Raw genomic sequence first — 19359 nt, forward strand, 5'->3', positions numbered from 1 at the left:
TTGTGTGTGTGTGTGTGTGTGTGTGTGTGTGTGTGTGTGTGTGTGTGTCTCCAAGTTTTTCTTCTCTCACTGAAAATTCTACTTTGCAAAGAATTAAGGGGATTCAGCTCCTGAGGGCTGCCCTTAGGGTTTTTTTAAATTTTATTTTACTGACACAAGGTCTTGCTGTGTCAAGATTTCCCAGGCTGGAAGTGCCATAATGTGACCATAGTTCACTGTAACCTTGAACTCTGGAGCTCAAATGTTCCTCCCACCTCAGCCAACCTAATAGCTAAGAATATGGGTAGACGCTACCATGCCAGGCTAATTTTGTGTGTGTGTGTGTAGAGTCAGGGTTTCATAGTGTTGCCCATTCTGCTCTCAAACTCTTGACCTCAAGTGATCCTCCCTCCTCAGCTTTCCAAAATGCTGGGATTACAGGCATGAGTCACCATGCCAGACTGCTCTTAGGTTTAGAAACTGACAGTCGTTCCCCTTGTAATGATACAAGGGTATCATTAATCCAACCTCTTTAAGCATCTCTCCTTCAAAGCCAAAGTCTATTTTTTTTTATTTAAAAAATAATTAGCATTGCTTCACTTACCATTCCCTGGTTCTGAGTTCTAGCTTTGCTGCTACTCAGTTATTAGGAACTTACCTCCCTGGACCTCAGCTTCTTCCACTTGGAAAGGGCTAGGTCAGTTGACTCCTGAGACATCTTCCACTCTGAAGTCTTGTGACACTGTAGTTTCTTAACTTCTCATCTTGTACTGTGATGGGAAGCACCAGATTTCACGATGATCATAAGTTGCTTCAATGCGTCATTAGGTGTGATGTCTTAGAAGACAATAGGAACAGGGGAGGCAGCCCATGGAGATCTTCTGGGGTTGTTTTGGTTAACTTTGACTTGAAAGTCCTGGTTCCAGATTCTCCTGTTTCTGGGACCAGTTTCAGAGGTTCATTATTTCAACAAATAGTGACTGAATGCACATTAGGGGCCATAGGCACTTTTCTGGGTGCTGAAGACACAGAAGCAAATAAAACAAAATAACCTGTACTCACAGAGCTTATACTGTAGCAACATGCCCTGGGATGCTCAGTTGAATTTCATAGCTCACAAGAGCCTTGATCCTCTATGATCTGTTTCTGTTGCTTACAACTATCATCTTTAAGACCTGCAGTCACTTTTACTCAACATGTTTTTGTAAAATGATGTGTTTTTGCTGCTGTACACTACTGTCTTTTCCTGACTTGATTTGGGGATTTATACATTCTTCAGTAGACCCTCCAAATAACTCTTGTTCAGACTGGAATCATTATCTCCATCTTAGAGATGAGGACAGGATCAGAGAGATTAGGTAGCATGTCCATGCATCTATCTCTGTTCCTTAGAGAAACCAGGAGTCAAACACAGATCTCAGGACAAGAACCTGGGGTTCAGAAGATACATGGTGACATTTCTAAGAAATGGTCAAGTTAGTCATGCAATTCATATTTCTGATCCTAAATCTAGGCATCTCAACAAAAACCTTAATGCAAAATGAAGTCATGTGTCTACATATAAGAACTCAGCTTCTAGAAAGCTAAATGTAGAACTTGTTTCATGGGTCCTTTTACTCCTCCTCGACCCCCGCCCCCAGTAGGGGTCAAATTCCTAGCATATGTCTAAAGTGTTTTTTTTTTTGAATAGCAGTTTGCATCACTATAATGCCAGCTTTGAGTTACCAAAAATGCCATCACTTCATTCTTCTTCTCATTGTCAAACCAACTGTGTAGTCCCCTGGAAGACATAGCCCAAGACTTGAAGTTCTCTGTAGCTTACCCTGCCTTGCTGTAGCAGTTTATTCAGGAGCTAGATAGAACGTAAGCAGGCTCCCAGATATACTGGTGCATAAGACTTCCTTCCTTTCCATTGGTTATTTATTTATTTAATTTTTCTTAACCTACCATAGCAGCCTAGTGGTGAGCATCCCAGCAGGGTCCTGACTTTTTTTTTTTTTTTTTGAGTTTGAGTCTCACTCAGTCGTCCAGACTGGAGTGCAGTGGCCGCTCCTGGCCACCGCAGCCTCAACCTGCTGGGCTCCAGTGATCCTTCCGCCTCAGCCTTCCAAGTAGCCAGAATTACAGGCATGCGCTACCACGCCTGGCTGATTTTTTGATTTATTGTAGAGATGAGGTCTCGCTGCCCAGGTGGGTCTCCAACCACGGACTCAGGGTCCTGACTTTTAAAACTATCATCTGGGTGGTCTCTTTTTAACCATGGCCATTGGACCACTGCTGTCCCCAGTAATGGCTGACTTCACACATGCAGTAATAAGATCTGAAGACCTCCACTGCTCTACCCTTACCAAGTTATTGGAAGGTGAGAAAGAACCTCCCATGAGGGTCCCAGAAGAACAGACCTGAGAGTCCTGTGTTCAGGTCCTGGTTTCTCTAAGGAACTGGTAGAGCTGGGCACATAGTTATGCTACCTGGTCTCTCGATCCTGTGTCCTCATCTCTAAAATGGAGATAATGATTTCAGTCTGAATAATGCTGCTGTTGACCAGGAGAAAAATATATGAACTAATGTGTTTAAGAATACTGGGTAAACTACAAATTTTGGCAGCAAATGTGAGATCATTATTTATCTTCTATAAGCAGAAAAAGTGATCTTTGGAAGAGGAAAATGTATGTAGAAGCAGCTGGCTGTTTTAAAGGACACATGAAATTTCTACACACAGCTTCATTAATTGCATGTCTGTTCTTCTCAGTCTTTTCAAGAAAGCCAAAAATTACAAACATTTGTAATGCGCCCAAAAGCAGCCATTTTCTCATGCAAGCAAATAGGTCAGTTCTTTAAATATTTCTAGTTCCATACAGGTGTTGTGTGTCATTCCAGGTCAGTGTGTTTTGTAGATCCTGATTTCTAATTGGTATTTGAATGTATAGTGCTCAGAGATATTCTAGGGTGAGAGGGGAGCAAGCGTGTATCTTCCCCAAGTTCCAGATCCTGGAAATGACTAGTGACCAAAGGCAGGCAGTGCAGAAGAAAAAGCACTCTTTCCCTCAACTCAGTTACACTTGCCACTTAAGAGCCTCCTTCCTGAGCCATTGACATAGAGTGGATTACCAAGGTGGCATCATGAACTCTAAACCCGTCTGTGTTCTGAGAGCAGTGTCCCATCATGACACTGGAGTCCTCCTCTCCTAAAAGCCTGCTTGGTGCTCTGCCTTTGCAGTGAAGTCTAAGGAGCAAGTGATGTGTGCCTGGACAATGCTTACTATGCTGTAACTGGCCATCTCAGGATATAAGGGTAGTTAAGGCTGATAATGTCACACGTGGGGGCTCTGAAGGAGAGCAGAATGAACGTAAGCCTTCATTAATTGCTGCCCATTGACTGTGCATCTCAAACCTTAGATACATCCAGGGTGCTGCTTAAAATGGCCATTTCCAGACTCCACATTTAGAAGTTTACATTGGCTTAGTCTGGGATCTTGGCCTGGGAACCAGCACTTTTTATGGGAATCAGGATTGATTCCAGGGTCTTTGGTTTGAGCAATCCTAGACCTCTGAGCACATGTCTTCACTCTTCCTGAAATGCTGTGGGGCCTGGGCCCAGCTGACCTTGAACTTTCTGTCTCCTTCTTAGCAATGCCCACCTCATGGGGTTGCTATGAACTTTAAATGGAACAGGATGCTTTAGTAGAAGGTGCCTAGTCCATGGGAAACCTCAGTAAATGTCAATGCCTAACCCTTCCCTGGACAAAAAGCCGAAGGATCTGGGTTTATTTAAGATTTCCTAAGATAAGATCTAATGTGTGTAAGAGCATTGGGTAAACTGTAGTGATTTGTTCCCATTAGCCCTTCTGTGCATGTATAATGCAGGCATGTTTCCATCAGTGGACAGGAGTTTATCCAGAGCTTGCACGTGGCTGAACAAGCATCACAGGGGCAGGGAGGGTGGTATGGATGATGTGTGAGGAATATTTGCCAGCACAGTAGACTAGAAGCCCTTTTTTGGGAGGTGAGATTTCCACGCCTGAGTCAAATAATGTTCACCAACCGAACAGAACTCTTCAGAAATCAGCTAATACACAGCAGAAGACTAAATTGTTCAGTTTTTTGTATACTAGGAAATCAGAGACAGGGGAAAGCAATAGTAGGCTATGCTTACCCGTGACTTCCAGGATGACATATACATTTTAAACACATAGTACATTTTAAACACAGATGCAGACATTTGGACTTTACTGAATATATGTATGATATGTGTAATTGGTTTCATAGATACAGAATCTGAGGGATCTTAATACTTATTTTAGTGCCCCCAGCCCCCTTCACTTCCTCTCATCCTTCCCACATAGTATTCCATGTTAGAAGTCAGAACTGCAGAGACCCAAGGAGCTGAAAGATCTTAGGTACAGAAAGGGACTCAGAATTTGAGGTATGTAAACACAGAAGGTAAGTGAAATGACATTTAAATATTTAATTGTGACCTCTTAGACAATTTAAATGCTGTAAATTCCTAGCTAAGTGATGCTGAACACATCTAATCATTTAGTTGGAGGGTTGACAGGAAGGAGTAAGGAGGGGTTATTTAATTTAATGACTGCAAGGCTCAGCTACAAACTACATGGTGAGCAAAATGTACCTTCTAAGAGAGTGGGTGGAAGCAGTCAAGAGGTCTGAGCTCTCAGCTGAGCCCCACGTGGCTCTGGGTCTTGTTAAGGGCTCTCTCTGAAGCCTTGCCCTGTCCTTTCTCAGCCAGACAGTTTTGGGAGTACATGCTGTTTCCCATCTAAGCCGAGCTATTGGCATCTCTCCTAAAGCAAAGCTTTTACTCTTCTTTTTGCTGCTACTTTAACATTCACATGGTGTCAAAAATGTGCCAGGCAGAGGCTGTGCAAAACCTACTCAGATCATCTTGCCTAGCAAACCCAAAACTAATTTTGAAAGGAAAAAGATGACTGGGCTCGGTGGCTCAGCCTGTAATCCCAGCATTTTGGGAAGCTGGGCCAGTGGATTGCCTGAGCCTGCAGGTTCGAGACCATCCTGGGCAACTTGGTGAGACCTTGTCTCTACAGTAAATAAGAAATTACCCAGTGTGGTAGCATGCGACTGTAGTTCCGGCTACTTGGAAGACTGAGGCGGAAGGATCGCCAGAGCCCAGCAGGTTGATGCTGGGGTAGCCGTGAGTGTGCCACTGCACTCCAACCTGGGCGATGGAGTGAGACTCCAACTCAAAAAAAAAGGGGGGTTGGAATAGATGTTAACTGTTTCAAACAAAAGTGGAGGTATAAGCATTTTGTTAAAGTGTGTAGAAAAACCCAGACAGTTGGACCAAGTGATGTAGGAATGAAGCTCTGAGGCCCCTTGGCTTATTCATTCACCTGTTGAATACTTAGGAGTGTTGTGATGGGCCCTACATCTGGGCACTGGGAGAGACTAGAGTCACCTCTTGCTTTGGAAGAACTCACAGAAGAACCCAATGTTGCCTATGTTCTACAAAGCTCAGAGAAGCAGAATATGACTGGAGCCTGGGCGTAGGGGACAGAGATGGTGTGACTTCAGCTGAGCCTGGAAGGGTGAATAGGAGTTCATCAGTTAACTGAGAGAAGAAAGCAGACATTTCACACAGAGGGGATAATATGTGCCAAAGTGTGGAAATATAGAAGGGAGAAAGAGCAAGGCATATGCAGAAACCAACAGGCATAGGACAGGCCAAGAAGTGAAAAAAAAGATGTCATGTTATGGGAACAGTATTCACCCTTAGGGTGTCAGGTGATCTTTTAGGCCATAGGAAGTCATCAGCAAATTTTAAAATGTATATTTTAAAAGGGTGACTCAGGTGGCCACAGAGTGGCTAGAAAATATGGGAACTATGGAAAATGGTTCAGGACAGAGAATGAAATCCTCAAATTCTCAACTAACTCATCTTTGAAAAAACCTCCAAGACCGACTGGTTAATGGAGAACATATTCACTAAATGGTGCTGGGAAAAGGCTGACAACATGCACAAGATTGAAACAGGACCCCTATCTATCACCATACACATTAACTCTAAATGGATCAAAGACCTAAACGTAAAACAGCAAATTATAATAATCTTAGAAAACGCAGGAGACTCCATTAGGGAAACTGGAACCGGAAACTAATTTTTCTTCAGATACGTAAATACACAATCCTTAAGAAATAATTTAGACAAGTGGGATCTCATCAAATTAATACATTTCTGCAAACAAAAGTAACCATCAGAAGAGCAGGGATACAGCCAACAGAATGGGAAAAACGATTATCCACCTATATATCTGTAAAAAGGCATAACATCTAGGATCTACAAGAAACTCAAACACTCAGAAAAATCAGGCAAACATTCCCTTTGAAAAGTGTGCAAAATACGTGATTGGGCACTTTTCATAAGAAGAGATATGGGCAGCAAACAGACACATGAAAATTGCTCAGCCTTACTCATCATCAAAGAAATGCAAATGAAACCACTTTGAAAGACCACATACCCCCTGTAAGACTGGCCATCATTGATAAAACAAACAATAACAAATGCAGGTCAGGATTTGGAAAGAAATAAATGCTTCAACACTGCATGTGGTCTGAAATGTAGAGCAACATCTTTGGAAAACAGTGTGGTGGTTTTTGTAGGGACAGGATTTTGACCTACCATGTGATTCAGTAATTCCCCTGTCAAGAATATACCTGGAGTAACTCAAATCATTTTACCAAAAAGATACCTGCACCAGTATGTTTTTTGCAGCTCTAATCACATTTCCTATAAAACATGGTACCAACCTTGTTGCCCATCAAAGCTGGAATGAATAAAATAAATGTGGTATATACACAGTAGAATATTAGGCAGCCATAAAAAAGGACAGATATAAGGATTTTGCAGAACGTTTGATGGATATGATGTAGGACATTTTCAGTGATTTATCACAGAAAAAAATAACAGAGTTCCATATGTTCTCACTCGTGAGCTGAACTTGATCACTTATAGTGATGTAAGAAAGTGATTGGCAGTAGTAGAAAACTTTTTATGGGGTGGGGTGAGATTGGCAGTGGAGGGATACTGCTAAGGAAGGGAGGGGCATACCTCATCAACTAGGGACCCTCAATTTTTGTATATCTAACTCTGAATTGTACCCCACATTTAAAAAAAAAAATTAAAATAAATAAATAAATAAATAAATGAAAGCTGTAAAAAAGAAAATATGGGAACGATTCTAGAAACAAGATGACTAGGATGAGCTCTTCTGGGTTAATTGTGTGGTGTGTGTGTGTGTGTGTGTGTGTGTGTGTGTGTGTGTGTGTGTGTGTGTCCCAGTGTCCCACCTTTGTGCAGTTGTCACAGCCATGGCCGTTTGGTCAACAGAGGGTCATTTGGCCTAGTTGTTTGAACTGTGATGATAGTAGTTCATGAAAGGCATGTGTTTGCTTTCTGTGGATGTCAGTTGACTTGACCTTGTTCATTTGTCAAAGCCATCCTCCTAGACCTGGCTAGGCCTTGCCCCAAGGGTAGATGAATGGGAGGAAGTGCTTGGATCTGTTTCAACCACAAAACTAAGGCAGAGTGCAGTTACAAGGATAGCATCACCCATGGGATTACAAGATACTCTTTGTTTCCCCATTGCAAGCTATGAAAACAAACAGGGGCCACATAGCTGGCTACTGACAAATACTCAGTGTCCTTTCTGCACTCATTTTGTGTCAACATTACTTGGTTTTGAATCCAAACTCAGGAAGCAGCTTTTGATACATTTAGGAATGGGTAGAAGGCAACTTCTTGATAATTAGGAACACCTTCCACTACAGAAGAAGCCAGTGAGAATTCAGTGTCACACAGCTGCAGGGGCTCTTTCTTGCTCTGCTTACATAACCAGAGACAGCAGGTCCCAGTGTCAGGACTGGCAGCCCCTCACTGACCTGGGAGGGCAGTAAAGGTCAGGTCCATTGTGTGAGACCTCTTGCTGGGCCATCCAGTTGAGCCCAAATGGAGAACCCAGTGTTGCTTTGATACCTTTTTGTTCAAGATTGCCTTCATTTAAATGCCAGCTTGTAAATGGGTTCCCTACAGAGAGGAATTTGATTTCATTTGTGTTCTTTTCTTAGGTGAAGTTCCCACCTGGTTACTGGTGTACATTTTTTTAATCCACTGCATCTCATCCATTTTCTTCATGTCCATGTAATGACAATCACTTCCATCGAATGTCTACTGTGTCCGATGTTTTACATGCATTAACTCATGTAGTTCTTACTCAGAACCCCAAGAGGTAAAAGTTATAACCCTCCTTGCAGAGATCAGTCCAGGGAAGCCTGTAGAAACTTGAGCACCTCTTTGTGCCTCACTCCTCCTCTTTCTCCCCAGTAGTTTTTGTCATCCCCTTTGGGAGCCTGCTTCCTTTGTGCCTTCAGACATGCTTCTCAATGCTTCCATTGCTTCTCCCTCCCTTGTCTTCAAAAGAACTTTTCTTTTGACCCAGATGCTCCCTCCAGCTTCTCTGGTTCTCTCCTACTCTTCCCGTAGCTATATCTAGTGGCTTTGTGGCCCAGTATGCTAATTTTTTAATTGGAAAATACAGTTTATTTAGAAAGCAAGTTGGAGAGAGGAGATTCACCTCCCCAAGGTAGGAGAGGAAACCAAAACTTAGGAAACATGACAACCAAGCTTAAAGAGACATTTTGCCCAACCAGAGTTTAGCAAAGCAATGGCCCAGTATGCTAATTCTTGGGGTCTAGAGTGAGTCCCCACCCTTGACCTCTGCCTCACCCCCACCATGATGCTCCAGGAAACACTCTCCTGCCTTGGCTTTGTGGAAGGAGAGGAAGTCTGGATTCCTTCTTCCTTCAATGACCTTTGCTTCATCCCTGTTTGGGTCTGCTCTTCCTCCTCCAGTCCCTTAAGGATGAGCACCTCCCAAGACCAGTTTTCAAGGACCACTGTTTCTCTCTATCTGAGAACTCATCTCTTTTCCATTAAGCCCATGTTTTGTCTGCTAAGTCACTCCCATTGTGAGTTTTGGTGAGAGCCTGTCAAATGCCCTGTCCCTCCGGCTAGCACCCGGGGGCACCTTTGGTTTTGGCCCCCAGTCTTCCCCGTCATAACTGAGCAGATAGTAAGTCCTGCTAAAGCTTCATCCTGGAGGGAGACGTCCCCGCCCAGAGCTCCAGATCCCATTGTTGTCAGTCCTTCTAGGTCCCTGTCTTCAGGCCATCCTGACCTCAGGGGCTAATGCAGCCCACAGAAGTGCTCTTCACACAGTCGTCCCCTGCTCAGGCAGCTCCACTGCCACCTGTTGCATCACATCCAGCCTGATGCTCCAGCTTCTTCACGAACGGCCACCCAGTCTGTCCAGTGACTCTTCTTTTCCTCAACTCCCAGAGTGTTCTCTGGCTTCGGACAAGCAGGGCTCCTAAGGTTCCTCCATCCCCTTCTCATGCCTACTCTGTGATTCTAACTCTTCTTTCTGGCCTGAGCACCCTCTCCGCTTTTTTCCATCCCTCATCTCCAATCAGCTGCCAAACTTTGGCTCTGTTCCTGCTCCCTTTTATTTCTAAAATTAATAAACAAAACATGCTGTTTCTTATAGTGGCACATACTCATTGTAAAACACGTTTTAAAGAACAGAAAAGTATACACAAGAGATAAAAATCACAAATTCCACCACTAAGAAATTACTATGTTATATCCATCAGAGATTAAAATGTGCGTTCATATATATTATTTGTGCATAATTGATATTATGCAAGTTATACATTTTATCGTCTCTAGCCACTGTATTATGAAAATTTTCCCATCCCACTAATTTGTCTTTAAACAGCATTATTGTTAATAGCCATATAATAGCTATTCTGGATGTGCAGGTGATTTATTTAATCTGTCTTTTACTGTAGGTCATTTGTGGCTTCCAGCTTTTCAGCATTATAAATATTAAATGTTCTAGTTCCCTTATTCTAGTCATTTATTTTTGCTGTCATATAATTTAGCATTTTTTATAATACAGAGACGGTGCATTTATTGAGCTACTGCTGGATATCAGCCTCCTCTTTAGTACTTCCCATTCTCAGTGAAGCCTCAGAGCTTCCTTGCAAAGGAGATATTGTCCGTATCTCAAGTCACATGACTTAAGACTCCCGGTTGGCAGGTTTTGAGGTTCAGATTTGGATCCAGCCTTTGATCACCAATCCAGCCACATTACTCTGTCCTCTGTGATGGTGTTCACAGTGCACAGTGGTATGTTTGTGGACAGGCACTAAGAGTTAATGACAGGAATAGATGGTTTCATTTATTTTATTCTCATTTCCCAACTGGATTATGAGATCCTCTTAGATATTTAATGTATACTTTAGGGTTAATCTTAGGCCTAATCAGAGCTGGAAGGGAATTCTCACTTCATAAATGAAGAACTAAAGGGTCCAAAAGGCATCTTCAGTGTCAAGTTATAAACCATATTGGACAGCCTATAGTGAACACACAAAAATGGTCCCTAAAAAATTATTGCTCCCTTATATAGCCTTAGTTTTTCTATGCAATATATCAGATTCTGTAGCTATATAGAAATGCAATACAGGTTGTCTTGTCCAAGGCCTTTAAAATTTTTGTAGCCACTGTACCACATCAGTACTGAAGAATCAGTTGCAGAGTCCTGCGTTGCTCACTTGTGAATGCCTTGATTTATTTCTGGTAGAACAGAGCTATGAGGAGCATATGGTCACAGCCTAGGATTTATCCCAGAGTCTTAAAATCTTAATTTTTCATTGTTCCATACCTGGGTCTCTTTCCTTTAGGCAGGTGGTTCTCAGACCGTAGGATCTCTGTAGGTCTTGTTCCAGCACAGCAAGCCGAGTCCCACTGCAGATCTTCTGAGTCAATTGGGGCTGGTGAGGGGCCTGTGAATTTGCATTTCTTTCAGGCTCCTTGGAGATACTGATGCTGCTGGTTGGGGACCACACACTGAAAGCCACTGCCTTTGGCCATTACAAAGATATTAGATGGCAGGTCGTGCAATTAATGATTGTATCTTTGGCCCTTCTATTTAAAATGGTAAAATCCATGTGATTCAAATTGTTCATCCTTTACATCATTTGAAGTTCAGGATGCTTCGGCATTGTGTAATCAGCCTAGCTAGGGGCCTGAGCTTCTTACCTTCCTGCTCAGCCTCAGGCCTTCCAGCTACCAGCTGTAATTTCAGTCCCAAGTCTGGCAATGTTTCAGATGCCCCCTCTGAGCAGCGGTGAAAGCTGCCTTGGCATTTGCTGTCCAGAACCTGCGTCTCAACAACTGGGGTTGGGTCCCCAGGACAAGAATGTGCTCAACGAACTACAGTGCTACTGGTGCGTCTCTCTGCCCTTCAGTGAGCATAGCCTTTTGTCTAGGACCCTAGATTGCCACCTTGCAAGCCTTTGAGAGTCGCCTTTTCACAGGAACCACTTTGCTGCTGTGTCCTAGGTGGTATCTGGAGACTATTGAAACTGGCACAGACCTCCCCAGAATTCCAGTATCCAAACTTCAACACCCACATTTGACTGCTGCCTGGGTGTCTGCTGCCATCCCCACCCCAGCTGTCAGGCTGGGAACCTGGCAGCTGGTTCTGATAGAGTTGAATTTTTTGCACCCCATCTCTGAAATCTGTCTACCACCCCTCTTTCTTCTCTCCTGGGGAAGTCCCAGAAACTCCCTCATCCTGCATATATAAAATGTAGCTGTGCTGTCAGTGGGAAGGAGTTCCTGGCTTAGTTGACTACAGTCATCTAGACTTCATAATAGAGTTGACATTTTAGACCAGATAATTCTCATGGTTGGGAGCTGTCCTTTGCATTGTAGGATGTTTAGCAATGTGTCCCTGACTTGTAGCATTCCCTCAAGTGACAACCAAAAATGTCTCCAGATGTGTCAAATGTCCCCTGTGAGATAATCCCTCCTCTCCCTGCATTAAGACCACTGCTTTAGAGCACTGTGTCTATTCAGCAGATTACTTATTACTGTGGGACAGGTTTTTTCATTTGCATTGATTCATTTAATGCTCACAAGAACCCCATGTAATAGTTGGCATTAATTCTATTTTATGGATGAGGAAACTGAAGCCTGGAGGGATTAAATGTGAAAGAATAACGGTAAGTGCCAGGACCAAGATTTGAATCCATGTTGGTCTGACGTCAAAGCACACGCTCTTAGGGACACATAGTAGCAACGAAAAGAAACCCAGTGACAGGGTTTATTTGAAGGGTACAATGGGATAGCTTACATGCTGCTCAGAGCAGATAGAGAGGTTTGACTGGGCCACAGAGAAATAGAATGTGAAGGTTGAGAGTCAAGTTTATGCTCTTATCTCTCAGCAAACCATGGCTGTGCTTGTGCCTGCGTCTTTCTGCACAGTGACTTCCCCTCCTGGTCTCTGTTCCTCCCAGTCCTGTAGCTTTAGTGCAAACCCTGACCCCCAAACTTATTAAAGTTCCTTGGTCACTGTATCTGAAATCCAGATTCCCTGGAGAAACAATGTGATTGGCTCAGCTCTGGTGAGACATTTGTTCCTGGGCCGATCAGTGGTGTGTGTTTGTAGTTAGGGGGAGGGGGGGATAGGTGAGTGGAGGAAGCGTTTGGCTTCCCCAGTACCCCTGAGCTCTTGCCACTGCCCCTAGCTACCCTTGCTCTGCTGTCACTATGGCAACGGAGGCCAATTTTTTTCTAACACCTTGAGACAAAGATTCTACTGACCAATGCCTAGACCACAGCATCCTACAGAATGCAACCGCTGGAGATGTAAGCAGGCACATCTGTTTCTTCCATTTAGCAAACAAGTGGAGGCAGATCAGCCCCCCCTTCCCCCAGAAATTGATCTTTACCAACACTTAATGAAGAGTTAGCTAGTTAATAGCCCATGACAAATCCAAAGACTGTTAGGGGTCTGACAACTCAGACATTAACAACAGTAGTGGCCAATTTCCAAGAGATTACTGACATTTGGGGCCATTCAGGAAGACATCCGGGAGGAGATATTCGGAATTGTTTCAGGCACAGCAAGGGAGAGAGGAGGGAAAAGAAGAAGTGACAGCTGAATAATGGATAGTGACAGTGGCATCTATGGGCAAGAGCATAAGTTGCTCCACGGAGCCTTTTAAACCCAGAAGAGTTCAGAACTGAAGGAGCAGTGACTATCGGTGGAATTTCTTCCAGCTTAAAATGAACCCAACAGGCCCCTAATGTTGTCCAGAGTGTTTCCAGGGATCATTGCCCTGTGACTGGATAACCAAAAGTCTGCAACTGATCTGTAATTCACACGCTAGGTTACTTATCACATGCAAATGGGTACAGCCAGGAGCTTCTGGTCTCCTGTATTTTTTCTGGTGATGTTGCCTTCTCTCTTTGAAGTCACCTTTCAGTGCCTTTTGTAGGGATATGCCTACAGCAGGTGTGGCTAATGCACACTCTGTGGGCTGGGCACCCTGCCTTTGGGGAGCCATGGACCACAGAGAGACAGCTGATTTGAGAAAAGACAGATAGCAATGTGGTACAGTGTAAGCTCTAAGAAGAGTGGAAATACGTACATGTGGGAAACCCACTGTAGGGCTCTTCTATGCAGATGTGGGTTGTCACACAGAGCCTGTACCCGGAGGTGTGGTCCTGCCACCCAGAGATACAGGAATTTACACTGGTGTGATTGAGGAGTAGCCAGAAGCCCTTGCCCTCATTCCCTGCATCTTCTCTAACAGTAGCTGCTCTCAGTTCCATCTCCAGATGACAGCCCAACCCTTCATCTCCTGTCCACTGTGCTAGTCGTGGCCACCATCACTACCACCATCTCCTGCGTCTACGCAGTCGTTCGTTACTCAGAGAACCAGAATCATCCTTTAGGTCGTGGCCCTGCTTAAAACTTTTTGATGGGACTTCCCGTTCCACTTGGGATACAAACCAGACTGCCTTGGAGAGAGCCTGCCTTATCTTCCTCTTTGACATGTATCCTTCTGCTTTGTCCTGCTCATGGCGCTGCAGCCTCCCAGCCCCTTTTGCGGTTGCTAAAATCTGTAAAGCTCACTCCCACTTACAACTTTCACATGTGCTCTTCTTTCCACGGGGGATGCTCAGCCCCCAGACTCTGACTTCTTTTTGTCTCTCAGGTCTGAGCTGAAGTCCACCTCCTCCTATCAGACTTCTCTGATTACCCATCCAAGATTGCATCCCACCCCATGTTACTCTGTCACACAGAGTGTGACAACACACAGGTGTAAACCCCTGTTGTGTTTTCTTTGTAGTATTTATTACTACCTGGAGTTCTCTGCACATTTATTTTGCTATGATAGAGGTGAAAATATTCAGAACTAGGTAAGGAATACATTAAGCCCAGGGACCTCCTCAATGAGGTGAAGGCTTGGGGGTGGGGGTGACATTTGAGCCGGAACCTGAAACAGGTGTGATTTGCCAAGTCCAGAGGTGGATGGAAGGGATTTCAATAGGGAACGGCATATGTGGAGGCACAGAGGCTAGTGAGTCTGTTACCCTTAGGAAATAGCTTTAGGACAGCATGCCTGTAGCCCAGACTATACAGGAAGGCAGAATGGGATTTGCTGGGGACATTTGGGCAGGGAGAGATACACTAGACCTCCTGGATTTGCTCATGAAGCCTAATGGGTTTGGAACCAGAATTGAGATTTTTTTTGTATTATTTAAAAAAAAAACAGCTGGGAACCAAACAAGGCAAGGAGAGTGTGCTAAAACCAGGAGCTTCAGCTTGGAGTGAGAATCAAGAAGGGCATTGGGGTGTTGAGATCTTATTTTCGACTGTGTCTTGAACCAGCCAGCCATTGGTGTTCCTTTTGTGCTAGATTCCTGCTTGTCACCGAGAGATCAGAAATGGCCAGAGTAACAGCCATGAGACCAGCCAATTAACTGTTCCAAGGAGACACATCCATTTTCCACTGATGGTTTCCTCCCTCTCGTGTTAGTTCAAACTGGACAGAAACAAAAGTGCTGCATGATGAGGGTCAGATGTTCTTTGTAATTCCACAGTAATGAGGCTTTTTTTTTTTTTAACATCCAGATGTAAGTGCTATTTTGGGTGGCTGTTCTGGAGAGCAGTTGGTGATGACCTCACAAGGCTATGACTTTAAAGCCCAAAAGATATAGCTACTATGAATAAAGCAAGCTCTGACCTCCTAGCCCCTGTGCCTTGAATTCAGAGCAAAAGCAGTGCCACCACACTGTCTCTGCCCTGGGTTGCTGCCATGTCCTCAACCTCTCCTCACTCCAGGCTGCTGCGTCTGCATGCAACTTACGTGGTTGGTCTTGGGTCTTTAAGAGTATTTTCCTTAGACAGAGCACCTACACCTCCCTGGGTGCTATGTTCCTATCCTTTCTCTTGGGACAGGGTCATCACTGTGTAAGGTTCTCTCTCTGCTTGATATCTCTGTTTCCTTATCTACCTATCCGAAGGTGCTGGAAGGGAGACTACATGCACTGTGACCTTTTGCATTCTTTAAGGCATCTTACAAATGTTTGTGATCATGGCATCAGGCTTCCAGAGATTCAGAGCAGTGTAAGAATTGGATGGAACCTCAGGGTCAAAGTCCAAATGCAAGCCAATAAAAGCATTCTTTCTCCGGGATTTCTAGCAGGTAGTCACCCATCCTCAGCTTGGATACCTCCCACAAGGAGATTGCTCTTTCCAAGGTCCTTTATTACAGCCACACACACACACCCAGGGTTCAGGGCCAAAATACATTTCCTTATGTGCAGCCTGGATCCTTGTGATTTCCAAGTTCTGGTCTTGCCCTCTAGAGCTGTGCTGTGCTGCACATAGCCATGGTGCATGTAGCTGTGGAACACTTGAAATGTGGCCATCCACGTTGAGATGTGGTGTCAACATGAAATACACATGGGATTTTGAAGACTTAACATGAAAAAAGACTACAGAATATCTCTTTGATAAATGTATACATATACATAAATGGATTTTATATTTATATTAATACATCTTTATATTTAATTTTTATTTTACATGTAGAAATATTTGGGATTCATTGAGTTGAATAAAATATGTTATTAGAATCAATTTTCCCTGGTTTTTTTCCTACTCTTATTATGTGGCTACTAGAAAAAGTTAAATAAGGTTTGTGAATCTCATTATGCTTCTGTTGGACGAAACTGCTCTGGAAGTATCCAGAATAAAGTGGATTCAACCCTTATACCCAACAACCTTTCAGATGTTTTGAGATGTGTATCTTATGCCCCCAGATAATTCTTATCAATTATTTACAAGTATTCATTAAGTACCCACTGTGTGCCAGGCATTGTGTAGGTACTGAGGTGGGATGGTATGGTGAACAAGACCAGTGTAGTCCTCTCACTCCTGGGATTACATTTTGATGGGGAAGATAGACATCAATCAAAGTCTCACAAGAAAGACTATGGCTCCAAATGTCCCCAAATGTTCCTGTTTTAGAACATATTTTTTATTTGACAATAGATTCAGATTTACAGAAAAGTTGTGAAGATAGCACAGGGAGTTCTCATGGACCCCCTCCCATCCAATTTCACTGTTATTAACTTCTTATATAAATAGGGTACATTTGCCACAATTGATGAACCAGTAGTGATACATTATTATTATCATCTAACATCCACACTTCATTCAAATGCCCTTAGTCTTTAGCTAATATCATTTTTCTGTCCTAGGATTTCATCTAGGACATCAGTCATCACGTCTTCTTAGGTTCCTCCTGGCTGCAACAGTTTCTCAGACTTTTCTTGTTTTTGATGGCCTTGACAGTTTTGAGGAGTACTGGAGTCAGATGTTTTATAGAAGTTCCACAGTTGTGATTTTCTGATATTTTTTTCTCGTGATTAGACTGTGGCTGTGGGTTTGGCAAAGGAAGGCACAGAGGTAAAGTGCCTTCTTACCTCATTGTATCACGGGCACATACAGTCAATGTGACTTAACACTGTGGATGTTGTTGGCCTTGATCACCTGACTGAGGGAATGTTTGTCAGGTTTCTCCACTGTGAAGTTCTTCTCTTTTCCTCTTTTCCATACTATACTGTTTGGAAGGAAGTCATTATGTGCAGCCCACAGTTAAGGGGTGGAAATTCCTTCTCTACTACCTCCTTGAGAGTGGAACATCTATGTAAACTATTCTGAATTAGTCTGCATGGGACATTTGTCTTTTCTCCCCTATTTATGTATTCAATTATTGATTTCTGCCATTATGGACTCATGAGTATTTATTTTATATTTTGGTTTATAATACAATACTGCTTTATTTGGTTGCTCAAAGTATTCCAGCTTTGGCTCTAGTTAGGGACTCTTTCAGTTGGCTTCTGTGTTGGTTGGACAGACCCCATCAATTTTCTTTTCAGAGCAATTTCTTACTTTGCAGCATTATGGGATGCTGCAGACTCACCATGTATTAAAATGGAAATATTTTTGTGCCTGTCTTGTGGAGCTGTTCTGCAGATAAAACGAGTTGCTGATTTTTTTTCTTTTCTTCTTATACATCTATAAATAATATTTTGTTTGTTTTAATAGCTGTAGCTCCACAATGAAGTTTTATTCAAGCAGCAAAGATCCCAGGCCTTTTTTACTGAAGCTCTGAAGTTGACGCTCCCTGTTCTGTGCTTGGGTAGCTTATTTATTTATTTTTTTCTCCAAGCGTAGAACTCTTTCCTGTTCATTCTAATGTAATTGCCACTTTTCGTTGTAGCCTTTTGACAACCTCCTGCAGTCTCATTTCGTGCATTCCACTTCATACTCTCCTTTCATTTGAAAAACAGATCTTCTTGAGGTGGCAGACAAGGCAAGGGCTGGGCCATGTGCACCCTCTCCAGCTTGCTGAACTGTCAGTCAACAAGTGTCTGCATGTGATCCCTTCTTTGGCCAGCATCCCACCATCTTGAATCAAGGTTATCATCAGGAAATGCACTGTCAGATGCGATTCATTGTCTGTCAGCTTTCTCCTAATTTATTCAATCTATTGACCTTATGAAAATAGAAAGTGAGGTCGGTCAGATTCAATTTGTTTTCAGGACATCCATTTGCACTCGAATGTATTGTCCTTATTTTTTCTTTAGAATTCACAAACCATTTGTTAACTTTACCTTGTAATTTTGCTGATGTCATTTCCAGAATCTGCCTATTGGTCTTGAAAAACTGGGCAGAAAACCTGGGTATTTAACTGGGTAGAAAAACTGGGTATTTACTCTGCTTTTCCATATTTTTCCCATGCAGTTTCTGTGTGCTTTTGCAATTTTGTCTGCATTCAAAACCCAAGGCATGCAAGGAGGCTTGAAGTAGTTTGAAGAAGTCTTTTGCTTTTTATTTTCTTAATTTCTGGGTCCAGTTCATTCATAACTACGTTTGTTCAGCCTTTTGGGGTTGAAGAATATTTTTCTTGAAGGGAAAAAAGTCATACAAATGTGTAGTTAAGTGAGTACTATTTCTTGCTGAACCATCTGCTCTAAATTGACAACTCATCTTTTGCTGCTATTGCTTCCTGCTCCAGAAATGCCTCTCTGAGATCTTTACTTTTTATAACCTCAGACCCCTTGGGGCCAGCACAGGGCCAACCCTTTGCTTAGAAGTCCCTGCTACTTTTCTGTATCCATCCTTAAAAACAAGCCACTCTTCCCATCATTTCTAAGTTAATATAAGAGTTCCCATTTAACGATAGACTCAACTTACTTTTTTTTCCTCCTCTGTGGTGCCAGTGAGAGTGTTTCTTTCTCTGGGCTTCCTTCTCTTTAAAGCCATATTTCCTAAAATTTCCCTTTCAAACTGTTTGCAATTGCTCTTCTGATATCCAGGGTGCGTCTGTCCAGACCTTCCGCACTCTCCCCTCTTGGTGAGAAAAGGCACCCCTCTTGTCATTGCTCTGGAATCTAGGAGATCATTGTATTTGTTTCCTTATTACTTTTAAACTGCTTGCTTTTTCCTGAAGATAATGGTTAGAACTAAGAACATTGGCAGGCACTAAGCATCACATGCAGTCCTTGGAGAAAACAAAATGTCGTAGATTTTCAATCAGAGAATTGAAAGGGTACTGGGTACTGACATGCCTGTCTTCTTGGAAGTGTGGAAACAGACTATAAGACCGGTCCACCCTGCCTCAGGGAATGGAGAGCCCAGTGCTGTCCAGACCCAACTTTTGGGCTTTCCTGGCTCTGGTAAAGGAAGGAGGAGAACAATATCCAGACTTTGACAGGAATGTCTGCTGCTTCTTGGTGCAAGTTCTAGGCCATCCACATAGTCATTGATCATCTGAAGCTACATGGGTCATCAGAGTTGTCCCGTCCTTCAATAGACAAATGAGAACACTCTATTGCAGAAGGGGCAGGGGCCTAGGTGACAGCAGGAGACTAACAGAACTTGATTGTGGACCCAGCTCTGATAATGATTAATA

General features: G+C 43.1%; 1 protein-coding gene across 1 annotated transcript in view; it reads left to right on the plus strand.

Moving 5' to 3' along the window:
• The window catches only part of SLCO3A1 (solute carrier organic anion transporter family member 3A1), a 280491-nt gene that overhangs the window by 148052 nt on the left and 113080 nt on the right, over window positions 1–19359 (plus strand). The window lies entirely within an intron of this gene.

The sequence above is a fragment of the Carlito syrichta genome, unplaced genomic scaffold, assembly GCF_000164805.1.
Source record: "Carlito syrichta isolate Samal-C Ts95f unplaced genomic scaffold, Tarsius_syrichta-2.0.1 Scaffold61181, whole genome shotgun sequence".
Taxonomy (NCBI): Eukaryota; Metazoa; Chordata; class Mammalia; order Primates; family Tarsiidae; genus Carlito; species Carlito syrichta.